The sequence below is a fragment of the Hyperoodon ampullatus genome (assembly GCF_949752795.1).
Source record: "Hyperoodon ampullatus genome assembly, chromosome: 4".
Classification (NCBI taxonomy): domain Eukaryota; kingdom Metazoa; phylum Chordata; class Mammalia; order Artiodactyla; family Ziphiidae; genus Hyperoodon; species Hyperoodon ampullatus.
In genome coordinates, this window is record NC_136917.1 from 38663294 (window position 1) to 38685316 (window position 22023).

The 22023-nt window shown below is 44.3% G+C and overlaps 1 pseudogene across 1 annotated transcript; it reads left to right on the forward strand.

Moving 5' to 3' along the window:
• Positions 1-7628: 7628 nt before the first annotated feature.
• Positions 7629-8286, forward strand: LOC307052285 (small nuclear ribonucleoprotein E-like; annotated as a pseudogene). Its single transcript has 2 exons — positions 7629-7718; positions 8111-8286. The product of its transcript is annotated as a small nuclear ribonucleoprotein E-like (transcript).
• Positions 8287-22023: the final 13737 nt, after the last annotated feature.

Genomic DNA, 22023 nt, shown 5'->3' on the forward strand with positions numbered 1-22023 from the left:
TCTCAAAGGAAAAAAAAAGGCCCGACCCGTTTCCGTTTTTAACCTGGTGACACAGGTCCCACGTGCGCGAGCGGGCACAGCGCCGGCCCCGGAGAATGAGGGCGGCCTGCCGGCTGGTCTGTTTCCCCATCTGTGCTTGGGTGGGCTGAAGAGGGCTTGTGGGTGGGTGCAGAGTAGGGGTGTGGTGGGATGACGGGGCTCCTGTCCTCCCTTCTTCTCCCCTCTGGGTCTCTCCAGGTATTGGGGGGTCAGGACCCCATCCCATCTGCTACCACCCCTGGGGGACTCCCTGGATTACTCCCACCTGTCTGACCAGTCTCTGTCTCATCATCTCCCTCTGTCTCTCTTTCAGTGACTGTCTCTGTCTCTATCTCTTTTTTGTCTCTGTGTCTCTCTCATCTCTGTTGTCTCTGTGTCTCTCTCCATCTCTTTTGTCCCTGTGTCTCTCTCCATCTCCTTTGTCTCTGTGTCTCTCTCCATCTCTTTTGTCCCTGTGTCTCTCTCATCTCTGTTGTCTCTGTGTCTCTCTCCATCTCTTTTGTCCCTGTGTCTCTCTCCATCTCCTTTGTCTCTGTGTCTCTCTCCGTCTCTTTTTTGTTTCTGTGTCTCTCCCCATCTCTCTGTCTCTTTGTGTCTGTCTCCATTTCCCTCTCTCTGTCTCCCCGTCTCTTATGGTCTTTTTCTCTCAGACTTACTCTGTACCCTTTTCTCTGTATCTCTCCCTCTCTCTCTATCTCCTCCTCTATGTCTCTGTCTCTCTCTGGATCTGGCTCACAGGGGCGAGATGGACCTGGGCTGTCTTTCTTTCGGAAACTCTGGGAGGCCAAGGCGGGCCCAGACCAGACCCTTGATACCTTCCTTAGATCTTGCCCCCTCCCTCTCCCACTCTGAATCTGGCTACAGGCTCCCCAGCACTGGCAGGAACAGGAGGCGGCTTAGCTTCTCACTCAAGACTTCTGTTCACCCCCACCCCCAGCTCTCCCCACACTCAGCTCAGCTCCTTCCACTGCTTCCCAGGCAGGGCTGCCATTTCCCCTCCTCCAGGCCTTTGCATGTTCGGTCCCCTCTGCCTGTTTTGCCTTCCCTCCAGCAACTGGAGCAGGACTCACTACCTTCAGAAAGATGTATTCAAAAAAAAAAAGAAAGAAAGATGTATTCACTCATTCATTCACTTGAGAAACACAGAGTACCTCTCACGTGCTGAGCCCCAGAAGCACAGGTTGGAATGTGGGAGCCATTACTATTATTGTTATTATTTGATCATCTGTTCTGGACCGTCAGCAGCTTTGGGGCAGGCCTGTGCCTGGGTCTTATCTGTGGTGCCCTGAATGCACCGCCCCCCACCCCAGAGGATCAGAAAGTCCTTGTTAGTTAAAATGAACAATTCGCTCTATACATTCACACACTCTCTCACACACATTCACATACAGACCCATCTCTCTAACTAGGAAACTTCTATTTGTCCTTCAAAGCTCAGACCAGATGCTTCCCTCCTCTAAGAAACCCTCTTGGACTCCTAGACAGAGCCCCGGACGAGCCCTGCATCAAGACTTCTATGTGGTATATACGATGGAATATTACTCAGCCATAGAAAGGAATGACACTGGGTCATTTGTAGAGACATGGATGGACCTAGAGAGTGTCATATAGAGTGAAGTTAAGTCAGAAAGAGAAAAACGAGTATCGTATATTAACGCATATATGTGGAATCTAGAAAAATGGTACAGATGACTTTATTTGCAAAGCAGAACTAGACACACAGGCGTAGAGAGCAAATGTATGGATACCAAGGGTGAAAGGGGTGGCGTGGGAGAAATTGGGAGACTGGGATTAACACATATACACTACTGATACTATGTGTAAAATAGACAACTGATGGGAACATACTGTATAGCATAGAGAACTCTACTTAATGCGCTGTGGTGTCCTAAATGGGAGCAAAATCCAAAAGGGAGGGGTTATATGTATAGGTATGGTGGATTCATTTTGCTGTGCAATAGAAGTTAACACAACATTGTAAAGCAACTATATGCCAATAAAAATTAATTAATTAAAAAAAACCCAGACCTATATTAAAAAAAAAAAGACTTCTATGTGGTATGGAGTGCAGGTAGTGAGGCTTCTGTGTTTCCTGTCTGAGGCCACAGAGGGAGTGAGATAAAGGGACAGGGCAGTGGGCAGCACTGCTGGAGAGTGTGAGGGGTGAGATCTAGAGTTCCAAGCACCTCTCTGCCCCCTCCTGATTCCTTCACTGTCCCTTAAGCCAGCTTCCTTTTCTCTGTCATGGTGAGAACACCTCCCCTGCACCCCCGCCCCCAGCCCCATGCTCCAAGGATACTGGTTTCTCCCCATGTTCAGGAGCTAAGAAAGCTCAACCTAGACCCCTCCCCAACTCAGTTCTCCGTCCGCCTTCCTTATCTCACCTCCGCCCCATGTCCTGGCGGTGCAGACTGTTTCCTCTTATGATAAAAGTAGGGTATCATAATTGCATCTTGAAGAATGTCAGTGATGATTAAAGGACACTAGATAGATCATGGAATACTGTTCATTGATCGAGTACCACATGAGGGACACCACACTGAGCACTGGACATGCAGCATCTCACTTAAGCCTCCCTGAACCCTAAGAGGTAGCAGACTGTTTTTAGTCTCATTTTATAGAAAAGGAACCTGAGGCCCAGAGTGACCCACACAGCGTCATCCAGCTTGTGAGTGACAGAGCTGGCACGTGACCCAGCTGACTCTAGAACAGAGCTGGAGAGAAGTCCTAAGACCCCCACCTCCCACCATGCTTTCCTGCCCCCCCAACTCCCATCCCCTGACTATCTCAGGCTGAGTCATCAGAGGTCAGCTCTCTCCACTCCTGATGTCCCCCCAGGAGACCCTGGAACCAGCCTCATCGCAGGTGGTGTGGCTAATTCCAGGCCTGACACCACCGGCTCCAAAAAGGGATCCCTCCCCCAGGAGATGCTGGCTTGCTCCATGGCCTTGTAGGGTAGACCATTGTCCCTGGAACGGCCTCTTGCTCAGGGAGCTCCCTGAGGTGGAATCTGATGCCAGGGAGGGGAGAAGGTGGCTAGGAATTATGTTAGAGCCCAGCTGTGCCCCCTGCCCTGTAGCCTTAGCACTGGAGTTATGCTCTCTCTGTGTATCTGCCCCAGGGACACCCCAGAATTACTGGCCAGGACTGGAAGGGTCATCTGGGGTTCCTGGCCCCTGGGGACTCTGGTCCAGCTGTCCAGGCTGCGTGGCCTGGGGCATGAGGTGGATGAAGCCTGCCATTTATAGCTCAGAAGGAGTGAGCTGCACTCCTGCACCGTCATTCTCCAACTGGGGACTTCTGAGGACCTGGGTGGGGGTAGAGTTCTGTGTTGCCATCAGGCCACCTCACAGCCCTGAGACTCAGGGTCACTTATTGAGCACCTACTACATGCCAGGCACTGTGCAGGCTTTGGAGACATGATGCTGAACATGACTCAGCCCAGTGGGGAGAGACAACCAATACCTGAAAACCACTGTGGAATTTGTTAGGATAAGGCAAACTGCTGTCTTAGGTTGGGATCCCCCAGAAGCAGACCCTGAGACAAAAATTCGAGAGCAAGTAATTTATTTGGGAAGTTACCCAAAGAGACACAGGTAGGGGGTGGGGAAGTGAGAAGCGTTACCACTCTGGAAGCCTGGAGCACAGTGCCACCAGGGACCTCTGGGGGGCAGCAGAGAGCATGCCCTTCAGAGTTTGAGGACCTGAGAGGTGAAGGAGCTGGGGTATTTATCTACCAATTCCTATCCTTGTCGGTTGAAGGCTGATCCTGGAGGGTGTTGATATAGGGCCACCGCCAGCTTCAACAGCTGGAGAAAGACACCCCCGCACCCCGCCATGCATAGGTGCTGGAAGAAGGAAGCCCTTGGTATAGGGGAACCTCATTAATTTTGGGTGGAAGTCAGGGAAGGCTTCCCTGAGGAGGTGGCAATTGAGGTGAGGTCTGAAGGAGGACTGTAAGGGGGTTGCCTCTTCCCCCCCACACACAAATTTCTCCTGGAGTTTGAGGCACGCAGAGAGACCGAGGGGCCAGAGTGAATTTACCGAGTACTGGAGGAAAAGAGCAAAGATGTTCTCAGCTTGCATCCTATGGAGTCTTGCTCACTGAATAATAATATGACAAGGATGATAATCGAAATGGCACTGGCTAAAGATGACCCAGAGCGTCAACAGATGTGCTGAGCCGGTCACGTGCAGCATGTGGGCAAGGGGTGGGCGGGGATGGGGAACTCGACCCTTCACTGAGAACCTTGTGCAGTGTGTACTTGGAGTCCCCTCAGCAGGGAAGTTGCTCATCAAGGTCACACAGCTGGCACTGTGCCAAAGCCAAGATTTGAACCTGAATCTGTCTGATTTCCCCGGACCCTGAAACCACCATTGCTCCAGCCCTGCTGCCCTGTTTATTAAGAATCACCAGGGAAGGAGCCAGTGTGGGGAGGAGGGAGCAAAGGGCCCCGTGTTCTTCCCAAATTCTCTGAGGCAGACTCCAAGGGAACTGTGTGGATTACAGACCTTGCCCACAAATGCTGAAAAACAGGCGTGACCACAAGCTTTATGGCATCATCATAATAATTAATAATAATTATGGTTAACACTGACATTTCCCTCAATCTGCCTGCGCTGTTCTAAATGCCTCACATATATAAGCTCATATATTAATTTTCACAATAAGCCTATGAGTTGGGGCTATTATTATTCCCATTTTACAGCAGGAGAAACTGGAGCACAGAGAGGTCAAGAAACTTGCTCAAGGCCACACAGCTGAAAATGGCAAAATCAAGATTTGAACTCAGGCTGTCTGACTCCAGAGTTAACACCCTGAACAGCCTCATATGCTTGACGTCCAGCCCAAATTACCTTTGCAGGTGACAGCCGCTTCCCATTGGGTGTCAGAGCTACCACTACTGAGAGATGATTCTCTGTGAGTCCCAGGTGTTTCCATACAACTCACAAGCAGGGATGTGGACAGGTTTCGTTCTGGCTGTCTTTTCAAGAATGTTTGTATAGCAAGCAGCCCCGGAAGATAGAGAGAATATCTTGCTCTGGAGCAGAGGGCAGGTTTGTTTGCTGTCCATGTAACAAAGTTAATGCTTCCCTCTGAGATAAAGGTAGAGCAGGTTTGTTCACAGTCCACTAGAAAAGACAGGAGTTTCTGAGCTCACAGTTACTCAGCTGTGGTGCAAACCCAACGTGCACCTGCATTGTCCCCGTGGCATTCGGGAGGAACCAGCAAAAACATGAAGTTCATACTGCCTGCTGTGCTGTGAGCAGTAAAGTCCTTTGTCTCTGACCCTGGAGTCTTGTATCTTCTGCCAGCATTCATGAAACTGGCACGTTAACTTGTCAGCTTACAAGTAAAGTCTCAGACCCTTCACAGTCTTAGATACCTATTTGCTCTCTCTATGATGCTACCTGTCACCAAGATGTCTCACCAGGGATCCTGGATTTAACCTGTTTAGGTTCCACCTCTGCTGCTGCCTTTCTGACCTGGTGCAGAGTGGAACGCGAGGTATGACATGACGTGAAACATGTCATTCTTTTTTTTTTTTTTTTGCTGTATGCGGGCCTCTCACTGTTGTGGCCTCTCCCGTTGCGGAGCACAGGCTCCGGACATGCAGGCTCAGTGGCCATGGCTCACGGGCCCAGCTGCTCCGCGGCATGTGGGATCTTCCCGGACCGGGGCACGAACCGGTGTCCCCTGCATCGGCAGGCGGACTCTCAACCACTGCGCCACCAGGGAAGCCCGAAGCATATCATTCTTTAAGGTTGATTTCTCAACCTTGGCACTGTTGACATTTTGGGCTGGATCATTCTTTATAGTATAAGTCTGTCCTGTGCACTGTAGGATGTTGAGCAGCATCCCTGGACACTACTCACTAGATGCCATTAGCACCCCACCCCCAGTCATGACAACGTAAAATGTTTCCATACATTGTCAATGACCTCTGGTGTGTGGCCTAAATCATCCTCCTTGTTGAGAACCACTCCTTTTAGGAAGGACCAACAGCTTAGGCAACAAAAAAAGCTGCCTTCTTTGTCTTAGGAAGTCTATTTTTCGGAGAGATCCTTCTACACTCCCAAATTATCAATATATAGAAATGATTCCTAGATTACTCTCAGTATGAACACTGGCATATTGGAAGTCTTGTGACTTTGGACGAATGAATGAGTTAACGAGCAAATTATAAAAAGTAACAACAACACTGTACACCCATGTTCATGGCAGCATTATTCACAATAGCTAAAAGGTGGAAGCAAACCAAATGGCCATTGGTGGACAAATGGATAAACAAAATGTGGTTCATCCACACAATGGAATATTATTCAGTCTTAAAAAGGAAGGACCTTCTGACACAAGCTGCAATGTGGATGAAACTTGAGGACATTATACTAAATGAAATAAGTCAGTCACAAAAAGGACAAATATTGTATGATTCGTCTTATATGAGGTCCCTAGAGTAGTCAAATTCACAGAGACAGAAGAAAGTAGAAAGGTGGGTGCAAGCGGCTGAGGGGTGGAAATGGGGAGTAAGTGTTTAATGGGGAGAGAGTCCCCATTTTGCGAGATGAAAAGAGTTCTGGAGGTGGATGGTGGTGACGGCTGCACAATAATGTGAATGTACTTAATGCTACTTAACTATACACTGAAAAAAGATTAAGATGGTAAATTTTATGTTTTGTGTATTTTACCACAATTTTAAAAAAGTAACAACAAAACAACCAATAGCATCTGTTGAGTATTTACTATGCACCAGGCACTGAGTGTTTTAGATGCAATATCTCAGAGTTTACAAACTTCAGTTATCCCCACGTCACCTCTACCCTTTTGTCCATGTCTTACTTTGGGTTTCCCCAAAAGTAGACCCCAAAACAAGAGTTTGTGGGAGGTGGCTCCTGGAAGCCTGGTGAGAGAGTGGGGAAAGGAGACAGGGAGAGGAGGTACATTCCTGAGTGGCTACCGCTGCGGGCAACCAGGGGTTGGTTCCACTAGGGATCTTCTGAACACTTCTGACGTCTACTCTGAAGTCATCTTAGAGTCATCCAACTGAAAGGTCAGGAGGCTGGGGGTATTTGCCCATCAACTCCTGACCCTCAGAGATTGATGGCTCCACCCTGGGCATTAACACCCTGCTGCTTCTGGTCTGCCACACACAGGGCCAAGAACACTCTGTATCAGAAGTCGTTGGCATGTAATGGGAACTGTCTGCAGGTGAACTATGGGTGTGTTGAAGGAATATGGGGAGGGGTCATCAACAGCGGCTGCTAAGGCCATGTCTGTGTACCAAAGCTTCTATCATTTCCTTGATTATTTTTTCTTTAAATCTATCATTTAAAAAAATCTCAGGGGCTTCCCTGGTGGCGCAGTGGTTGAGAGTCCGCCTGCCAATGCAGGGGACATGGGTTCGTGTCCCGGTCCGGGAAGATCCCACATGCCGCGGAGTGGCTGGGCCCGTGAGCCATGGCCGCTGAGCCTGCGCGTCCGGAGCCTGTGCTCTGCAACGGGAGAGGCCACAATGGCGAGAGGCCTGCGTACCGCAAAAAAAAAAAAAAAAAATTCTCAGGTGGGTTAGTCATTGTGAGCATCCACCATGGGGTACCATGGTCAGAACCAAAAAGTGCAGAAGGTGACAGTGCACCCCATCATTTTCAGATACTTGCAAAAGAGATCTCGGATTCAAGTCCGGCTTTATTTTACTTATTTATTTTTTAGTATAAGTTTATTTTATTTATTTATTTTTAGCTACGTTGGGTCTTCGTTGCTGCGCATGGGGTTTCTCTAGCTGTGGCGAGCCGGGGCTACTTTTCGTTGCGGTGCGCGGGCTTCTCCTTGCGGTGGCTTCTCTTGTTGCAGAGCACGGGCTCTAGGCACGCAGGCTTCAGTAGCTGTGGCATGTGGGCTCAGTAGTTGTGGGTCGGGGGCTCTAGAGTGCGGGCTCTGTAGTTGTGGTGCACGGGCTTAGTTGCTCTGTGGCATGTGGGATCTTCCCGGACCAGGGCTTGAACCCGTGTCGCCTGCATTGACAGGTGGATTCTTAACAACTGTGCTACCAGGGAAGTCCCTCAACTGTAGCTTTATGAGCAAGTGAGTATGCAGATAGAGGGCTGTATCATTGGTTTTAATGAGTACAGAAACCTTATATCAGGTGATGCTGAGGGATTCATTCTAAAACAAAGTCAAGAAAACACCTGGGGCGGATCATGCTCAAAGGAGGTAATATTACTCTGCTCCAAAGTGTCTCCAACTAGAATATTACTCAGCCATAAAAGAGGATAAAATAATGCCATTTGCAGCAACAAGGGTGGACGTAGAGATGATCATACTAAGTGAAGTAAGTCAGAAAGAGAAAGACAAACACCATATGATATCACTTATATGTGGAATCTAAAATATGACACAAATGAACTTATCAGAAACAGACTCACAGATGTAGAGAACAGACTGGTGGTTGCCAAGGGGGAAGAAGATGGGGGAGGGATAGATTGGGAGTTTTTTTTTTAACATCTTTATTAGAGTATAATTGCTTTACAATGGTGTGCTTTACAATTAGTTTCTGCTTTATAACAAAGTGAATCAGCTATACATATACATATATCCCCATATCCCCTCCCTCTTGCATCTGCCTCCCACCCCCTTATCCCAACCCTGTAGATGGACACAAAGCACTGAGCTGATTTCCCTGTGCTATGTGGCTGCTTCCCACTAGCTATCTATTTTACATTTGGTAGTGTATATAAGTCCATGCCATTCTCTCACTTCGTCTCAGCTTACCCTTCCCCCTCCCCATGTCCTCAAGTCCATTCTCTACATCTGCGTCTCTATTTCTGTCCTGCCCCTAGGTTCTTCAGAACCATTTTTTAAAATTCCATATATATGTGAGAGCATACGGTATTCGTTTTCCTCTTTCTGAATTACTTCACTCTGTATGACAGACTCTAGGTCCATCCACCTCACTACAAATAACTCAATATCATTTCTTTTTATGGCTGAGTAAGATTCTATTGTATATATGTGCCACATCTTCTTTATCCATCATCTGTCGATGGACACTTAGGTTGATTCCATGTCCTGGCTATTGTAAACAGAGCTGCAATGAACATTTTGGTACATGACTCTTTTTGAATTATTGTTTTCTCAGGGTATATGCCCAGTAGTGGGATTGCTGGGTTGTATGGTAGTTCTATTTTTAGTTTTTTAAGGAACCTCCATACTGTTCTCCATAGTGGTTGTATCAATTTACATTCCCACCAACAGTGCAAGAGAGTTCCTTTTTCTCCACACCCTCTCCAGCATTTATTGTTTGTAGATTTTTGGATGATGGCCCTTCTGGCCCCACATTGTAGTTTTGATTTGCATTTCTCTAATGATTAGTGATGTTGAGCATTCTTTAAAGTGTTTGTTGGCAATCTGTATATCTTCTTTGGAGAAATGTCTATTAGAATGGGAGTTTGGAGTTAGCAGATGCAAACTCTTATATACAGAATGTATAAACAGCAAGCTGTATAGCACAGGAAACTATAGTCAATATCCTGTGATAAACCATAATGGAAAAGAATATGAAGAAGAATATATATGTATAACTGAATCACTTTGCTGTACAGAAGAAATGAACACAGCATTGTAAATCAACTATACTTCAATAAAATTAAAACAAAACAAAACAAAGTATCTTCAACTAGAACTGTTCGGCCATGGCACGTGACTTGGTTCAGTCTAGTTCAAGATGCTGACAAACTTCAGGGTTGGTGCTTGAAAGACAGAATTTTGGTGCTTGAAAGAAGCTTCTCAAGGAGTTAAAGTGTATTTGAACATATGACGATTGATATTTATAGAATAAAGGTTTTTGATTTCTTTGTCCCTTTCATGGTGGTAGCAGGGTAAACTTTTGAGAAGGTGCCAAATATCTAAGAACATATATCTGCCCCTGAGAGAATTTCTGTAGAATTCAATTCCATTAGTTAAAATAGTTTTTCTAGGGGACTCCCCTGGTGGTCCAGTGGTTAAGAATCCGCCTTCCAATGCAGGGGATGGGGTTCTATTCCCGGTTGGGGAACTGAGATCCCACGTGCCTCAGGGCAACTAAGCCCACATGCCGCAACTACTGAGCCCGCGCGTTCTAGAGCCCGTGCACCACATCTAGAGACCCTGTGCTCTGCAACTAGAGAAGCCCACGCGCCACAATGAAGAGCCTGAGCACCACAAAGGAAGATCCCGAGTGCCTCAACTAAGACCTGACAGGGCCAAATAATAATAAAAAATGTTTTTTTAAAAATAAATACAGAGAGCCGGAGGAAGATGGCGGAAGAGTAAGACGCGGAGATCACCTTCCTCCCCACAGATACATCAGAAGTTCATCTACACGTGGAACAACTCCAACAGAACACCTACTGAACGCTGACAGAAGACCTCAGACCCCCCAAAAGGCAAGAAACTCCCCACATACCTGGGTAGGTCAAAAGAAAAAAGAATAGACAGAGACAATAGGATATGGACGGGACCTGCACCAGTGGGAGGGAGCCGTGAAGGAGGGAAGGTTTCTACACACTACAAGCCCCTTCGAGGGCGGAGACTGCAGGTGGCGGAGGGGGAAAGCTTCGGAGTAGCGGAGGAGAGCACAGCAACAGGGGTGTGGAGGGCAAAGCAGAGAGATTTTGGCACAGAGGATCGGTGCCCTCAGGCACACACCAGCCCGAGAGAAGTGTCTGCTCGGCCGCCAGGGCGGGCGGGGCTGGGAGCTGAGGCTCGGGTATCGGCTTTCAGTCGGAGCGCAGGGAGAGGTCTGGGGCTGGCGGCAGGAAGAGACCCTGAAGGGGTTAGTGCTAGCCCGGAGGGAGTCCGGGGAAAGGGTCTGGAGCTACCGGAGAGGCAAGAGACTTTTTTCCCTTTTGTTGCCTGGTGCGCGAGGAGAGGGCATTCCCCTCCCTCCCCTCTGCCTGAGTGAGCCAGAGCCCCCGAATCAGCGGCTCCTTTAAACCCGTCCTGTCTGAGCGAAGAACGGACGCCCTCCGGCGACCTACGCGCAGAGGCGGGGCCAGGTCCAAGGCTGAGACCCGGGAGCTGTGAGAGCAGAGACAGGGAAATCTCTCTGTGCAGCCTCCGAGGCAGCGGATTAAAGCTCCACGGTCCATTTGATGTGCCCTGCGTCTGTGGAGTGCATGAATGGACAGCGAATCATCCCAAATTGAGGAAGTGGACCTTGAGGACAAGATTTAAGACTTTCCCCCCTTTTTTTTCCCTCTTTTTACAACGAATTATCTCAAATTAAGGAGGTGGACTTAGCAAGATTTCAGACTTTTCGCCCTTTTCCTCTTTTTACAACGAATTATCCCAAATCGAGGAGGTGGACTTGGAGAGCAAGATTTTTGATTTTTCCCCCTGCTCTCTTTTTGTGAATGTGTATGTGTAATCTTCTGTGTAAGATTCTCTCTGTATAGCTTTGCTTCCACCATATGTCCCAGGGTTCTTTCGGTCCGTGTTTTTTTTCAATAATTACTTTTTAATTTTAATAACGCTACTATATTTCATACTTTATTCTATTGTACTTTACCTGCTCTTTCTTTTTTCCTCCCTTCCCTTCCTCCCTCCCTCCCTCCGCTCCTCCTTTCCTTCTTTCTTTTTCTTTCCTCCATCCCTCCCTCCCTCCCACCCTTCTTCTTTCCACTTTCTTTTTCTTTCCTTCCTCCCTCCCTCCCTCCCTCCTGTCTTTCTTTCTTTCCTTCCTCCCTCCCTCCCTCTCTTCTTCCATTCACTCTTCCTTTTGCTTTCATTCCTCCCTCCCTCCCTCCTTTCTTTCCTTTCTTTCCATCCTTCCTCCCTCCCTCCTTTCTTTCTTTCTTCCTTCCTTCCTTCCTTACTTCCCTTCTTCCTTTCTTTCAATCTCTCTTTCTTTCTTCTACTAATTATTTCTTTCTACTTTTTCTCACTGTTATTCTGAGCCGGGTGGATGAAAGGCTCTTGGTGCTGCAGCCAGGAGTTAGTGCTGTGCCTCTGAAGTGGGAGAGCCAACTTCAGGACACGGGTCCACAAGAGACCTCCCAGCTCCACATAATATCAAGCAGCGAAAATCTCCCAGGGATCTCCATCTCAACACCAGCACCCAGCTTCAGTCAACGACCAGCAAGCTACAGTGCTGGTCACCCTATGCCAAGCAACTAGCAAGGCAGGAACACAACCCCACCCATTAGCAGAGAGGCTACCTAAAAACATAATAAGGCCACAGGCACCCCAAAACACACCACCAGACGTGGACCTGTCCACCAGAAAGACAAGATCGAGCTTCAACCACCAGAACACAGGCATTAGTCCCCCCCACCAGGAAGCCTACACAACCTACTGAAACAACCTTAGCCATGGGGAACAGACACCAAAAACAACGGGAACTACGAATCTGCAGCCTGCAAAAAGGAGACCCCAAACACAGTAACATAAGCAAAATGAGAAAGCAGAAAAACACACAGCAGGTGAAGGAGCAAGATAAAAACCTACCAGACCTAACAAATGAAGAGGTAATAGGCAGTCTACCTGAAAAAGAATTCAGAATAATGATAGTAAAGCTGATCCAAGATTCTATTTCCCAGATCCAAAATCTTGGAAATAGAATAGACAATATGCAAGAAACAGTTAACAAGGACCTAGAAGAACTAAAGATGAATCAAGCATCGATTAAAAACACAATAAATGAAATGAAAAATACTCTAGATGGGATCAATAGCAGAATAACTGAGGCAGAAGAACGGATAAGTGAGGTGGAAGATAAAATAGTGGAAATAACTGCTGCAGAGCAAAATAAAGAAAAAAGAATGAAAAGAACAGAGGACAGTCTCAGAGACCTCTGGGACAACATTAAACGAACCAACATTCGAATTATAGGGGTTCCAGAAGAAGAAGAGAAAAAGAAAGGGACTGAGAAAATATTTGAAGAGATTATAGTTGAAAACTTCCCTAATATGGGAAAGGAAATAGTTAATCAAGTCCAGGAGGCACAGAGAGTCCCATACAGAATAAATCCAAGAAGAAATACGCCAAGACACATATTAATCAAACTGTCAAAAATTAAACACAAAGAAATCATATTAAAAGCAGCAAGGGAAAAACAACAAATAACACACAAGGGAATCCCCATCAGGTTAACAGCTGATCTCTCAGCAGAAACTCTACAAGCCAGAAGGGAGTGGCAGGACATAATGAAAGTGATGAAGGAGAGAAACCTGCAACCAAGATTACTCTACCCAGCAAGGATCTCATTCAGATTTGATGGAGAAATTAAAATGTTTACAGACAAGCAAAAGCTGAGAGAGTTCAGCACCACCAAACCAGCTTTACAACAAATGCTAAAGGAACTTCTCTAGGCAAGAAACACAACAGAAGGACTATACCTACAATAACGAACCCAAAGCCATTAAGGAAATGGGAATAGGAACATACATATCAATAATTACCTTAAATGTAAATGGACTAAATGCTCCCACCAAAAGACACAGAGTGGCTGAATGGATACAAAAACAAGACCCATATATATGCTGTCTACAAGAGACCCACTTCAGACCTAGAGACACATACAGATTGAAAGTAAGGGGATGGAAAAAGATATTCCATGCAAATGGAAATCAAAAGAAAGCTGGAGTAGCAATTCTTATATCAGACAAAATAGACTTTAAAATAAAGACTATTAGAAGAGACAAAGAAGGACACTACATAACGATAAAGGGATCGATCCAAGAAGAAGATATAACAATTGTAAATATTTATGCACCCAACATAGGAGCACCTCAATACATAAGGCAAATACTAACAGCCATAAAAGGGGAAATCGACAGTAACACAATCATAGTAGGGGACTTTAACACCCCACTTTCACCAATGGACAGATCATCCAAAATGAAAATACATAAGGAAACACAAGCTTTAAATGATACATTAAACAAGATGGACTTAATTGATATTTATAGGACATTCCACCCAAAAACAACAGAATACACATTTTTCTCAAGTGCTCATGGAACATTCTCCAGGATAGATCATATCTTGGGTCACAAATCAAGCCTTGGTAAATTTAAGAAAATTGAAATTGTATCAAGTATCTTTTCCGACCACAATGCTATGAGACTAGACATCAATTACAGGAAAAGATCTGTAAAAAATACAAACACATGGAGGCTAAACAATACACTACTCAATAATGAAGTGATCACTGAAGAAATCAAAGAGGAAATTAAGAAATACTTAGAAACAAATGACAATGGAGACACGACGACCCAAAACCTATGGCACGCAGCAAAAGCAGTTCTAAGGGGGAAGTTTATAGCAATACAATCCCACCTTAAGAAACAGGAAACATTTCGAGTAAACAACCTGACCCTGCACCTAAAGCAATTAGAGAAAGAAGAACAAAAAACCCCCAAAGTTAGCAGAAGGAAAGAAATCATAAAGATCAGATCAGAAATAAATGAAAAAGAAATGAAGGAAACGATAGCAAAGATCAACCAAACTAAAAGCTGGTTCTTTGAGAAGATAAACAAAATTGACAAACCATTAGCCAGACTCATCAAGAAAAGAAGGGAGAAGACGCAAATCAGTAGAATTAGAAATGAAAAAGGAGAAGTAACAACTGACACTGCAGAAATACAAAAGATCATGAGAGATTACTATAAGCAACTCTATGCCAATAAAATGGACAACCTGGAAGAAATGGACAAATTCTTAGAAATGCACAACCTACCAAGACTGACTCAGGAAGAAATAGAAAATATGAATAGACCAATCACAAGCACTGAAATTGAAACTGTGATTAAAAATCTTCCATCAAACAAAAGCCCAGGACCAGATGGCTTCACAGGCGAATTCTATCAAACATTTACAGAAGAGCTAACACCCATCCTTCTCAAACTCTTCCAAACAATATCAGAGGAAGGAACACTCCCAAACTCATTCTACGAGGCCACCATCACCTTGATACCAAAACCAGGCAAGGATGTCACAAAGAAAGAAAACTACAGGCCAATATCACTGATGAACATAGATGCAAAAATCGTCAACAAAATACTAGCAAACAGAATCCAACAGCACATTAAAAGGATCATACACCATGATCAAGTGGGGTTTATTCCAGGAATGCAAGGATTCTTCAATATACGCAAATCAATCAATGTGATACACCATATTAACAAGTTGAAGGAGAAAAACCATATGATCATCTCAATAGATGCAGAGAAAGCTTTCGACAAAATTCAACAACCATTTATGATAAAAACCCTGCAGAAAGTAGGCATAGAGGGAACTTTCCTCAACATAATAAAGGCCATATATGACAAACCCACAGCCAACATTGTCCTCAATGGTGAAAAACTGAAACCATTTCCACTAAGATCAGGAACAAGACAAGGCTGCCCACTCTCACCACTCTTATTCAACCTAGTTTTGGAAGTTTTAGCCACAGCAATCAGAGAAGAAAAGGAAATAAAAGGAATCCAAATTGGAAAAGAAGAAGTAAAGCTGTCACTGTTTGCAGATGACATGATACTATACATAGAGAATCCTAAAGATGCTACCGAAAAACTACTAGAGCTAATCAATGAATTTGGTAAAGTAGCAGGATACAAAATTAATGCACAGAAATCTCTGGCATTCCTGTACACTAATGATGAAAAATCTGAAAATGAAATCAAGAAAACACTCCCATTTACCATTGCAACAAAAAGAATAAAATATCTAGGAATAAACCTACCTAAGGAGACAAAAGACCTGTATGCAGAAAATTATAAGACACTGATGAAAGAAATTAAAGATGATTTAAATAGATGGAGAGATATACCATGCTCCTGGATTGGAAGAATCAATATTGTGAAAATGACTCTACTACCCAAAGCAATCTACAGATTCAATGCAATCCCTATCAAACTACCACTGGCATTTTTCACAGAACTAGAACAAAAAATTTCAAAATTTGTTTGGAAAAACAAAAGACCCCGAATAGCCAAAGCAATCTTGAGAACGAAAAACGGAGCTGGAGGAATCAGGCTGCCTGACTTCAGACTATACTACAAAGCTACAGTAATTAAGACAGTGTGGTACTGGCATAAAAACAGAAAGATAGATCAGTGGATCAGGATAGAAAGCCCAGAGATAAACCCACGCACATATGGCCAACTTATCTTTGATAAAGGAGGCAGGAATGTACAGTGGAGAAAGGACAGCCTCTTCAATAAGTGGTGCTGGGAAAACTGGACAGGGACATGTAAAAGTATGAGATTAGATCATTCCCTAACACCATACACAAAAATAAGCTCAAAATGGATTAAAGACCTAAATGTAAGGCCAGAAACTATCAAACTCTTAGAGGAAAACATAGGTAGAACACTCTATGACATAAATCACAGCAAGATCCTTTTGGACCCACCTCCTAGAGAAATGGAACTAAAAACAAAGATAAACAAATGGGACCTAATGAAACTTCAAAGCTTTTGCACAGCAAAGGAAACCATAAACAAGACCAAAAGACAACCCTCAGAATGGGAGAAAATATTTGCAAATGAAGCAACTGACAAAGGATTAATCTCCAAAATTTATAAACAGCTCATGCAGCTCAATAGCAAAAAAACAAACAACCCAATCCAAAAATGGGCAGAAGACTTCAATAGGCATTTCTCCAAAGAAGATATACAGACTGCCAACAAACACATGAAAGAATGCTCAACATCATTAATCATTAGAGAAATGCAAATCAAAACTACAATGAGATATCATCTCACACCAGTCAGAATGGCCATCATCAAGAAATCTAGAAACAGGGCTTCCCTGGTGGCGCAGTGGTTGAGGGTCCGCCTGCCGATGCAGGGGACACGGGTTCGTGCCCCGGTCTGGGGGGATCCCGCGTGCCGCGGGGCGGCTGGGCCCGTGGGCCATGGCCGCTGAGCCTGCGCTCCGCAGCGGGAGAGGCCACAACAGTGAGAGGCCCGCGTACCGCAAAAAAAAAAAAAAAAGAAATCTAGAAACAATAAATGCTGGAGAGGGTGTGGAGAAAAGGGAACACTCTTGCACTGCTGGTGGGAATGTGAATTGGTACAGCCACTATGGAGAACAGTATGGAGGTTCCTTAAAAAACTAAAAATAGAACTACCATATGACCCAGCAATCCCACTACTAGGCATATACCCTGAGAAAACCATAATTCAAAAAGAGACATGTACCAAAATGTTCATTGCAGCTCTATTCACAATAGCCCGGAGCTGGAAACAACCTAAGTGTCCATCATCGGATGAATGGATAAAGAAGATGTGGCACATATATACAATGGAATATTACTCAGCCATAAAAAGAAACGAAACTGAGCTATTTGTAATGAGGTGGATAGACCTAGAGTCTGTCATACAGAGTGAAGTAAGTCAGAAAGAGAAAGACAAATAACGTATGCTAACACATATATATGGAATTTAAAAAAAAAAAATGTCATGAAGAACCTAGGGGTAAAACGGGAATAAAGACACAGACCTACTTGAGAATGGACTTGAGGATATGGGGAAGGGGAAGGGTAAGCTGTGACAAAGGGAAAGAGAGGCATGGACATATATACACTACCAAACGTAAGGTAGATAGATAGTGGGAAGCAGCCGCAGAGCACAGGGAGATCAGCTCGGTGCTTTGTGACCGCCTGGAGGGGTGGGATGGGGAGGGTGGGAGGGAGGGAGATGCATGAGGGAGGGGATGTGGGAACAGATGTATATGTATGACTGATTCACTTTGTTATAAAGCAGAAACTAATAAAAAAAAATTTAAAAAAAAAAATAAATAAATACAATAAAATAGTTTTTCTACTAACTGGCCCCAGCCTGAAGCTTGACACAGTAACTAGACTAGTTATTTATTCTACAACTATCTTAAGAGAATTGTCAACTGCTTTAATTTACAAAGATTATATTTAAATTCCATTCTTTTGACTATGTTAAAGATTGTATGTTTCAAAGCATCCTTTTAAAAACTTATTTCTTTGTGCTTACAATTTTTTCTATAGTAGATCATTTTATTGATTAAATTTAACCCCCTCCACAGAAAACAGATCAGTGCATTCCTAAGAACCAGGGAAGAGTTTGATGCATAGGATTTTGGGGTGGGGGGTCAGGGCTGATAAATGGAATATTGCCTGCCATATCAGTAAACAAAGGATGTCACAGTCTTCAGTGCTTGCAGCCCTCCGACGTGAGCCAGTGAGCCCTGAGGGAACTAAGGAAGGAAAGAATACCTGCCGTCTAGCAGCCATCAGACTGCAGCCCCTCCCCACAGTGAGCCCTGAGGAAACTCAGGGTTTGAAAACACATGATACTGGCCCCAGATAACGGAGGTGCATATCAAAGGAATGATTTCAGTGAGCCCAGACTCTTGTATCTTCCCATACGTAGAAAAGCACTAAATTCCTTAACTTGACATATCTGGTTTTCTTTAATTAACAATAATCTTTCGATGTTCAGACTCTCTGCCCTTTGTTGCAAAATGCCTATATAACCTGGCTTCCCCCTGGCTCCCCAGAGCAGTTCTCTCAGGGTTACCTGAGACGCTACTTCCCGGGCTTGAAGTCCTAAACATTCCCGCTGAATAAAACATGACTCTCATCTTTTAGGTTGTGAATATTTTTTAAGTCAACAGGGCTGAAGAACTGCTCTACTCTTTGGTTATGGTGGTGATGGCATTTGTCAGGCTTCAGAGTGAGTTTTACTGAATGTAAATTCTACGTCAATAAACATGACTTTAAAAACTTAAAGAAAAAAGTGTCTCCAGCTAGAAATGATCAGTGAAGTGAGAAATTGTTGAGAAGGCAACACAGTTTGTTTTTTTTAGGTGTTCTGTGTTGGGAGTGTGGTTCTAAAACATTTCTTCATATTGTTACCCTTATGTTGTTATTACCAGCTGACGATTAAAAAAAAACTCAGATAACTTCTTTGGTCTCATCATAGTGCAGGCTTGAGGTACCAATTGTGTTTTCTACACATTTAAGTAAAATGTGTTTATCCATTTCACACTTTAAAAAAATTATTTTTAATTGTTTTGGCCCTGCCACACGGCACATGGGATCTTAGGTCCCTGACCAGGGATGGAACCTGCACCCCCCGGCAGTGGAAGCACCGAGTCTTAGCCTCTGGACTGCCAGGAGAGTCCTCATTTCACATCTACAATCATCTTGCTTGCCAGTCATTCATGAACTGTATTATCTCATTTAATCCTCCTAACATCCCTGTGCACTAGGCGTTATTACCTTTACTTTACATATGAAAAAATGGGGACTGAGAGGGGTGAAATGACTTATCCCAGGCAGCACTCAGGTACACAACATAATGATTCCATATTTGTATATATTGCCAAATGATCACCCCAATAAGTCTAGTGCACAGCAATCACCATAAGCTATAATGGAATAAAAAAAAGAATATAGATATATACATATATGTGTATAACTGAATCACTTTGCTGTACACCTGAAATTAACACAATATTGTAAATCAACTATACTTTAATAAAAACAAACAAAAAAACCCAACCATCGCCACACTTAGTTACAATTTTTTTTTCTTGTGAAGAGAACTTTCAAGATCTCTCTTCACAACTTTCAAGATCTCTCTTAACAACCTTCAAATACACAGTACAGTATTATTAATTATACAAATCATGCTGTACATTACACTTCCTGACTTAATTATTTTATAACCTGAAGTTTGTCCTTTTGGACCACTTTCACCCATTTACCCTACCACTCACTCCCTGACTCTGGTAACACCAATCTGTTCTCTGTATCTATCTAGTTGTTTTTTTAGATACCACATATAACTGTATAAATGACATCAAACGGTATTTGTCCTTTCTCTGTCTGACTTATTTCACTTAGCATAATGCTCTCAAGGTCCATATTGTCACAAATGGAAGATTTTTTTTCTTTTTTATGGCCAAATAGTAATTCACCCATCTTGAATAAACATATCGGCAGCTGTAAGATACAGCTACTAGATAAACAACCAGATAAGGAACTAGGTTGCCCTACCCATGAGGCTCTCCTTTCAGAAAGCCCTGGGTAACCTAAATAACTGACCACTTGCACGGCCCTACTTCTCCCTTCTTGTGCCCTAATTCTTGTTATTAGGCTTTAAATTAGCCAATAAAGAGTGAATCTGCAACACCCCAGGCACCCCAGGCACTTGGACCCTAATAAAGGCAGAGCCCCAGGTCTGTGCTGTCTCTCTACCTGTGACCTCACTGTGTGGCCCTCGGTGTGTCCTGTACCCTCCAGGACCTGAAAGAAATCTTTTTTTCAAAGTTCCCCAATGGTTGTTGCTGAGGTGTCTTGCAATCGTAAGAACCACAAGGGCTAGTCCAGCCACACCATTGGCTCTGGTTCGTTGTGAAAATGTCTGTGGGGGTCCCTACAAGTGTTACATGTCCAGGTGGGTGACCCCAGGTGTTCCTAGCTGAGACTGACACACCTTCCCACCCAAGACCTTTGTTTCAAAGGACCTCAGGTAGCCACCATTCACATGACAAAGAGACCCGGGTAAATCAAGGAATGCAAAAACTTTGGCTGGGAAAAAGCTTCAGGTATGGTTACTGACTGGGAACAAATAGCCTGTGAAGTGTTCCAGAGAATTATTTTGAAACCATGCACGCAGTCTGTGCCTGTTTGAGCCTTAAAACAATACCCAGGTCCCAAGCTTCCCTGGTGGCGCAGTGGCTAAGAATCTGCCTGCCAGTGCAGGGGACACGGGTTCGAGCCCTGGTCCGGGAGGATCCCACATGGCGCGGAGCAACTAAGCCTGTGTGCCACAACTACTGAGCCTGAGCTCTAGAGCCCGTGAGCCACAACTACTGAGCCTGCATGCTGCATCTACTGAAGCGTGCGTGCCTACAGCCAGTGCTCCACAACAAGAGAAGCCACCGCAATGAGAAGCCTGTGCACCACAACGAACAGTAGCCCCCGCTTGACGCAACTAGAGAAAGCCCGTGGGCAGCAATGAAGATCCAGAGCAGCTAAAAATAAAAATAAATAAATAAATAAATAAATAAAATACCCAGGTTCCCTAATTTGCATTAGAGGAATCAGGTGATGATGCCTGTAGAATTCCCAAGAAGGGTATTTCCTTCTATGTTTACTTCAAATGTGGTGTGAAATAAAATTCATACTTTATGGCAACACAAGCAAAATTCAACCTTAAAAATTCTCCTCTGCTTTTTGGCCTTGTCTCTCCCCCGAGCTGTGCATTGTGTATGTGCATTATTCATCATCAAACCTCCCCCATTGGCAAGAATACCTGCCGTAAAGAACAACATTCTCCTAGCATCAACCAGAGAACTCCTTTAAAGATAGCATTTCTTCTTGAGGTTATCAGGGGTCATGTGACCCACCACAATGACACTTAGATCTGGATTATGTAAACTGTCAATAATGCACCTTTTGATGTACAGCCTTCTGTCTCAAAAAAAACTTATATAACTGTGCCTTGACTTCTAACAGGTGGAACAGTTCTCAGAGCTTTCTGAGATGCTCTTCCTGGGTTATAATCCTCAAATATGGCTCAAATAAAATTTTCCATTTCTTTCTTAGATCAACTGATTAATTTTTCATTGACAGTGGCCACAGAGGGTAATGGACAAGGAAGAATATCCCAGATGGCAAAACCAGAGACTGCAGTGAATAACAGACAAAGAACCGAAGAATTTATTCCACTTCATAAGCAGGGAAATCTTAAATAAATTCTGCCCTGTGGGATCTGATCATTATGATGGACCAGTAGCTGGTCTCATATTGTACTTTGAGTGAGGGGAGGGCCAGATAAATAAACTTTTAGTTTGAAAATTATTAGATCATGGGATAAACATTCTGTTCTGCTGAAGAAGACTGTGTATCAGGCAGAGATTTTGGACTCTGAGCTGAAAGCATCACTGGATGGGACTTTAGGTTATCTTCTTCAGGGCAGGGTATAAGTGTATTCTATGGGTGGGGAGAAGCATGC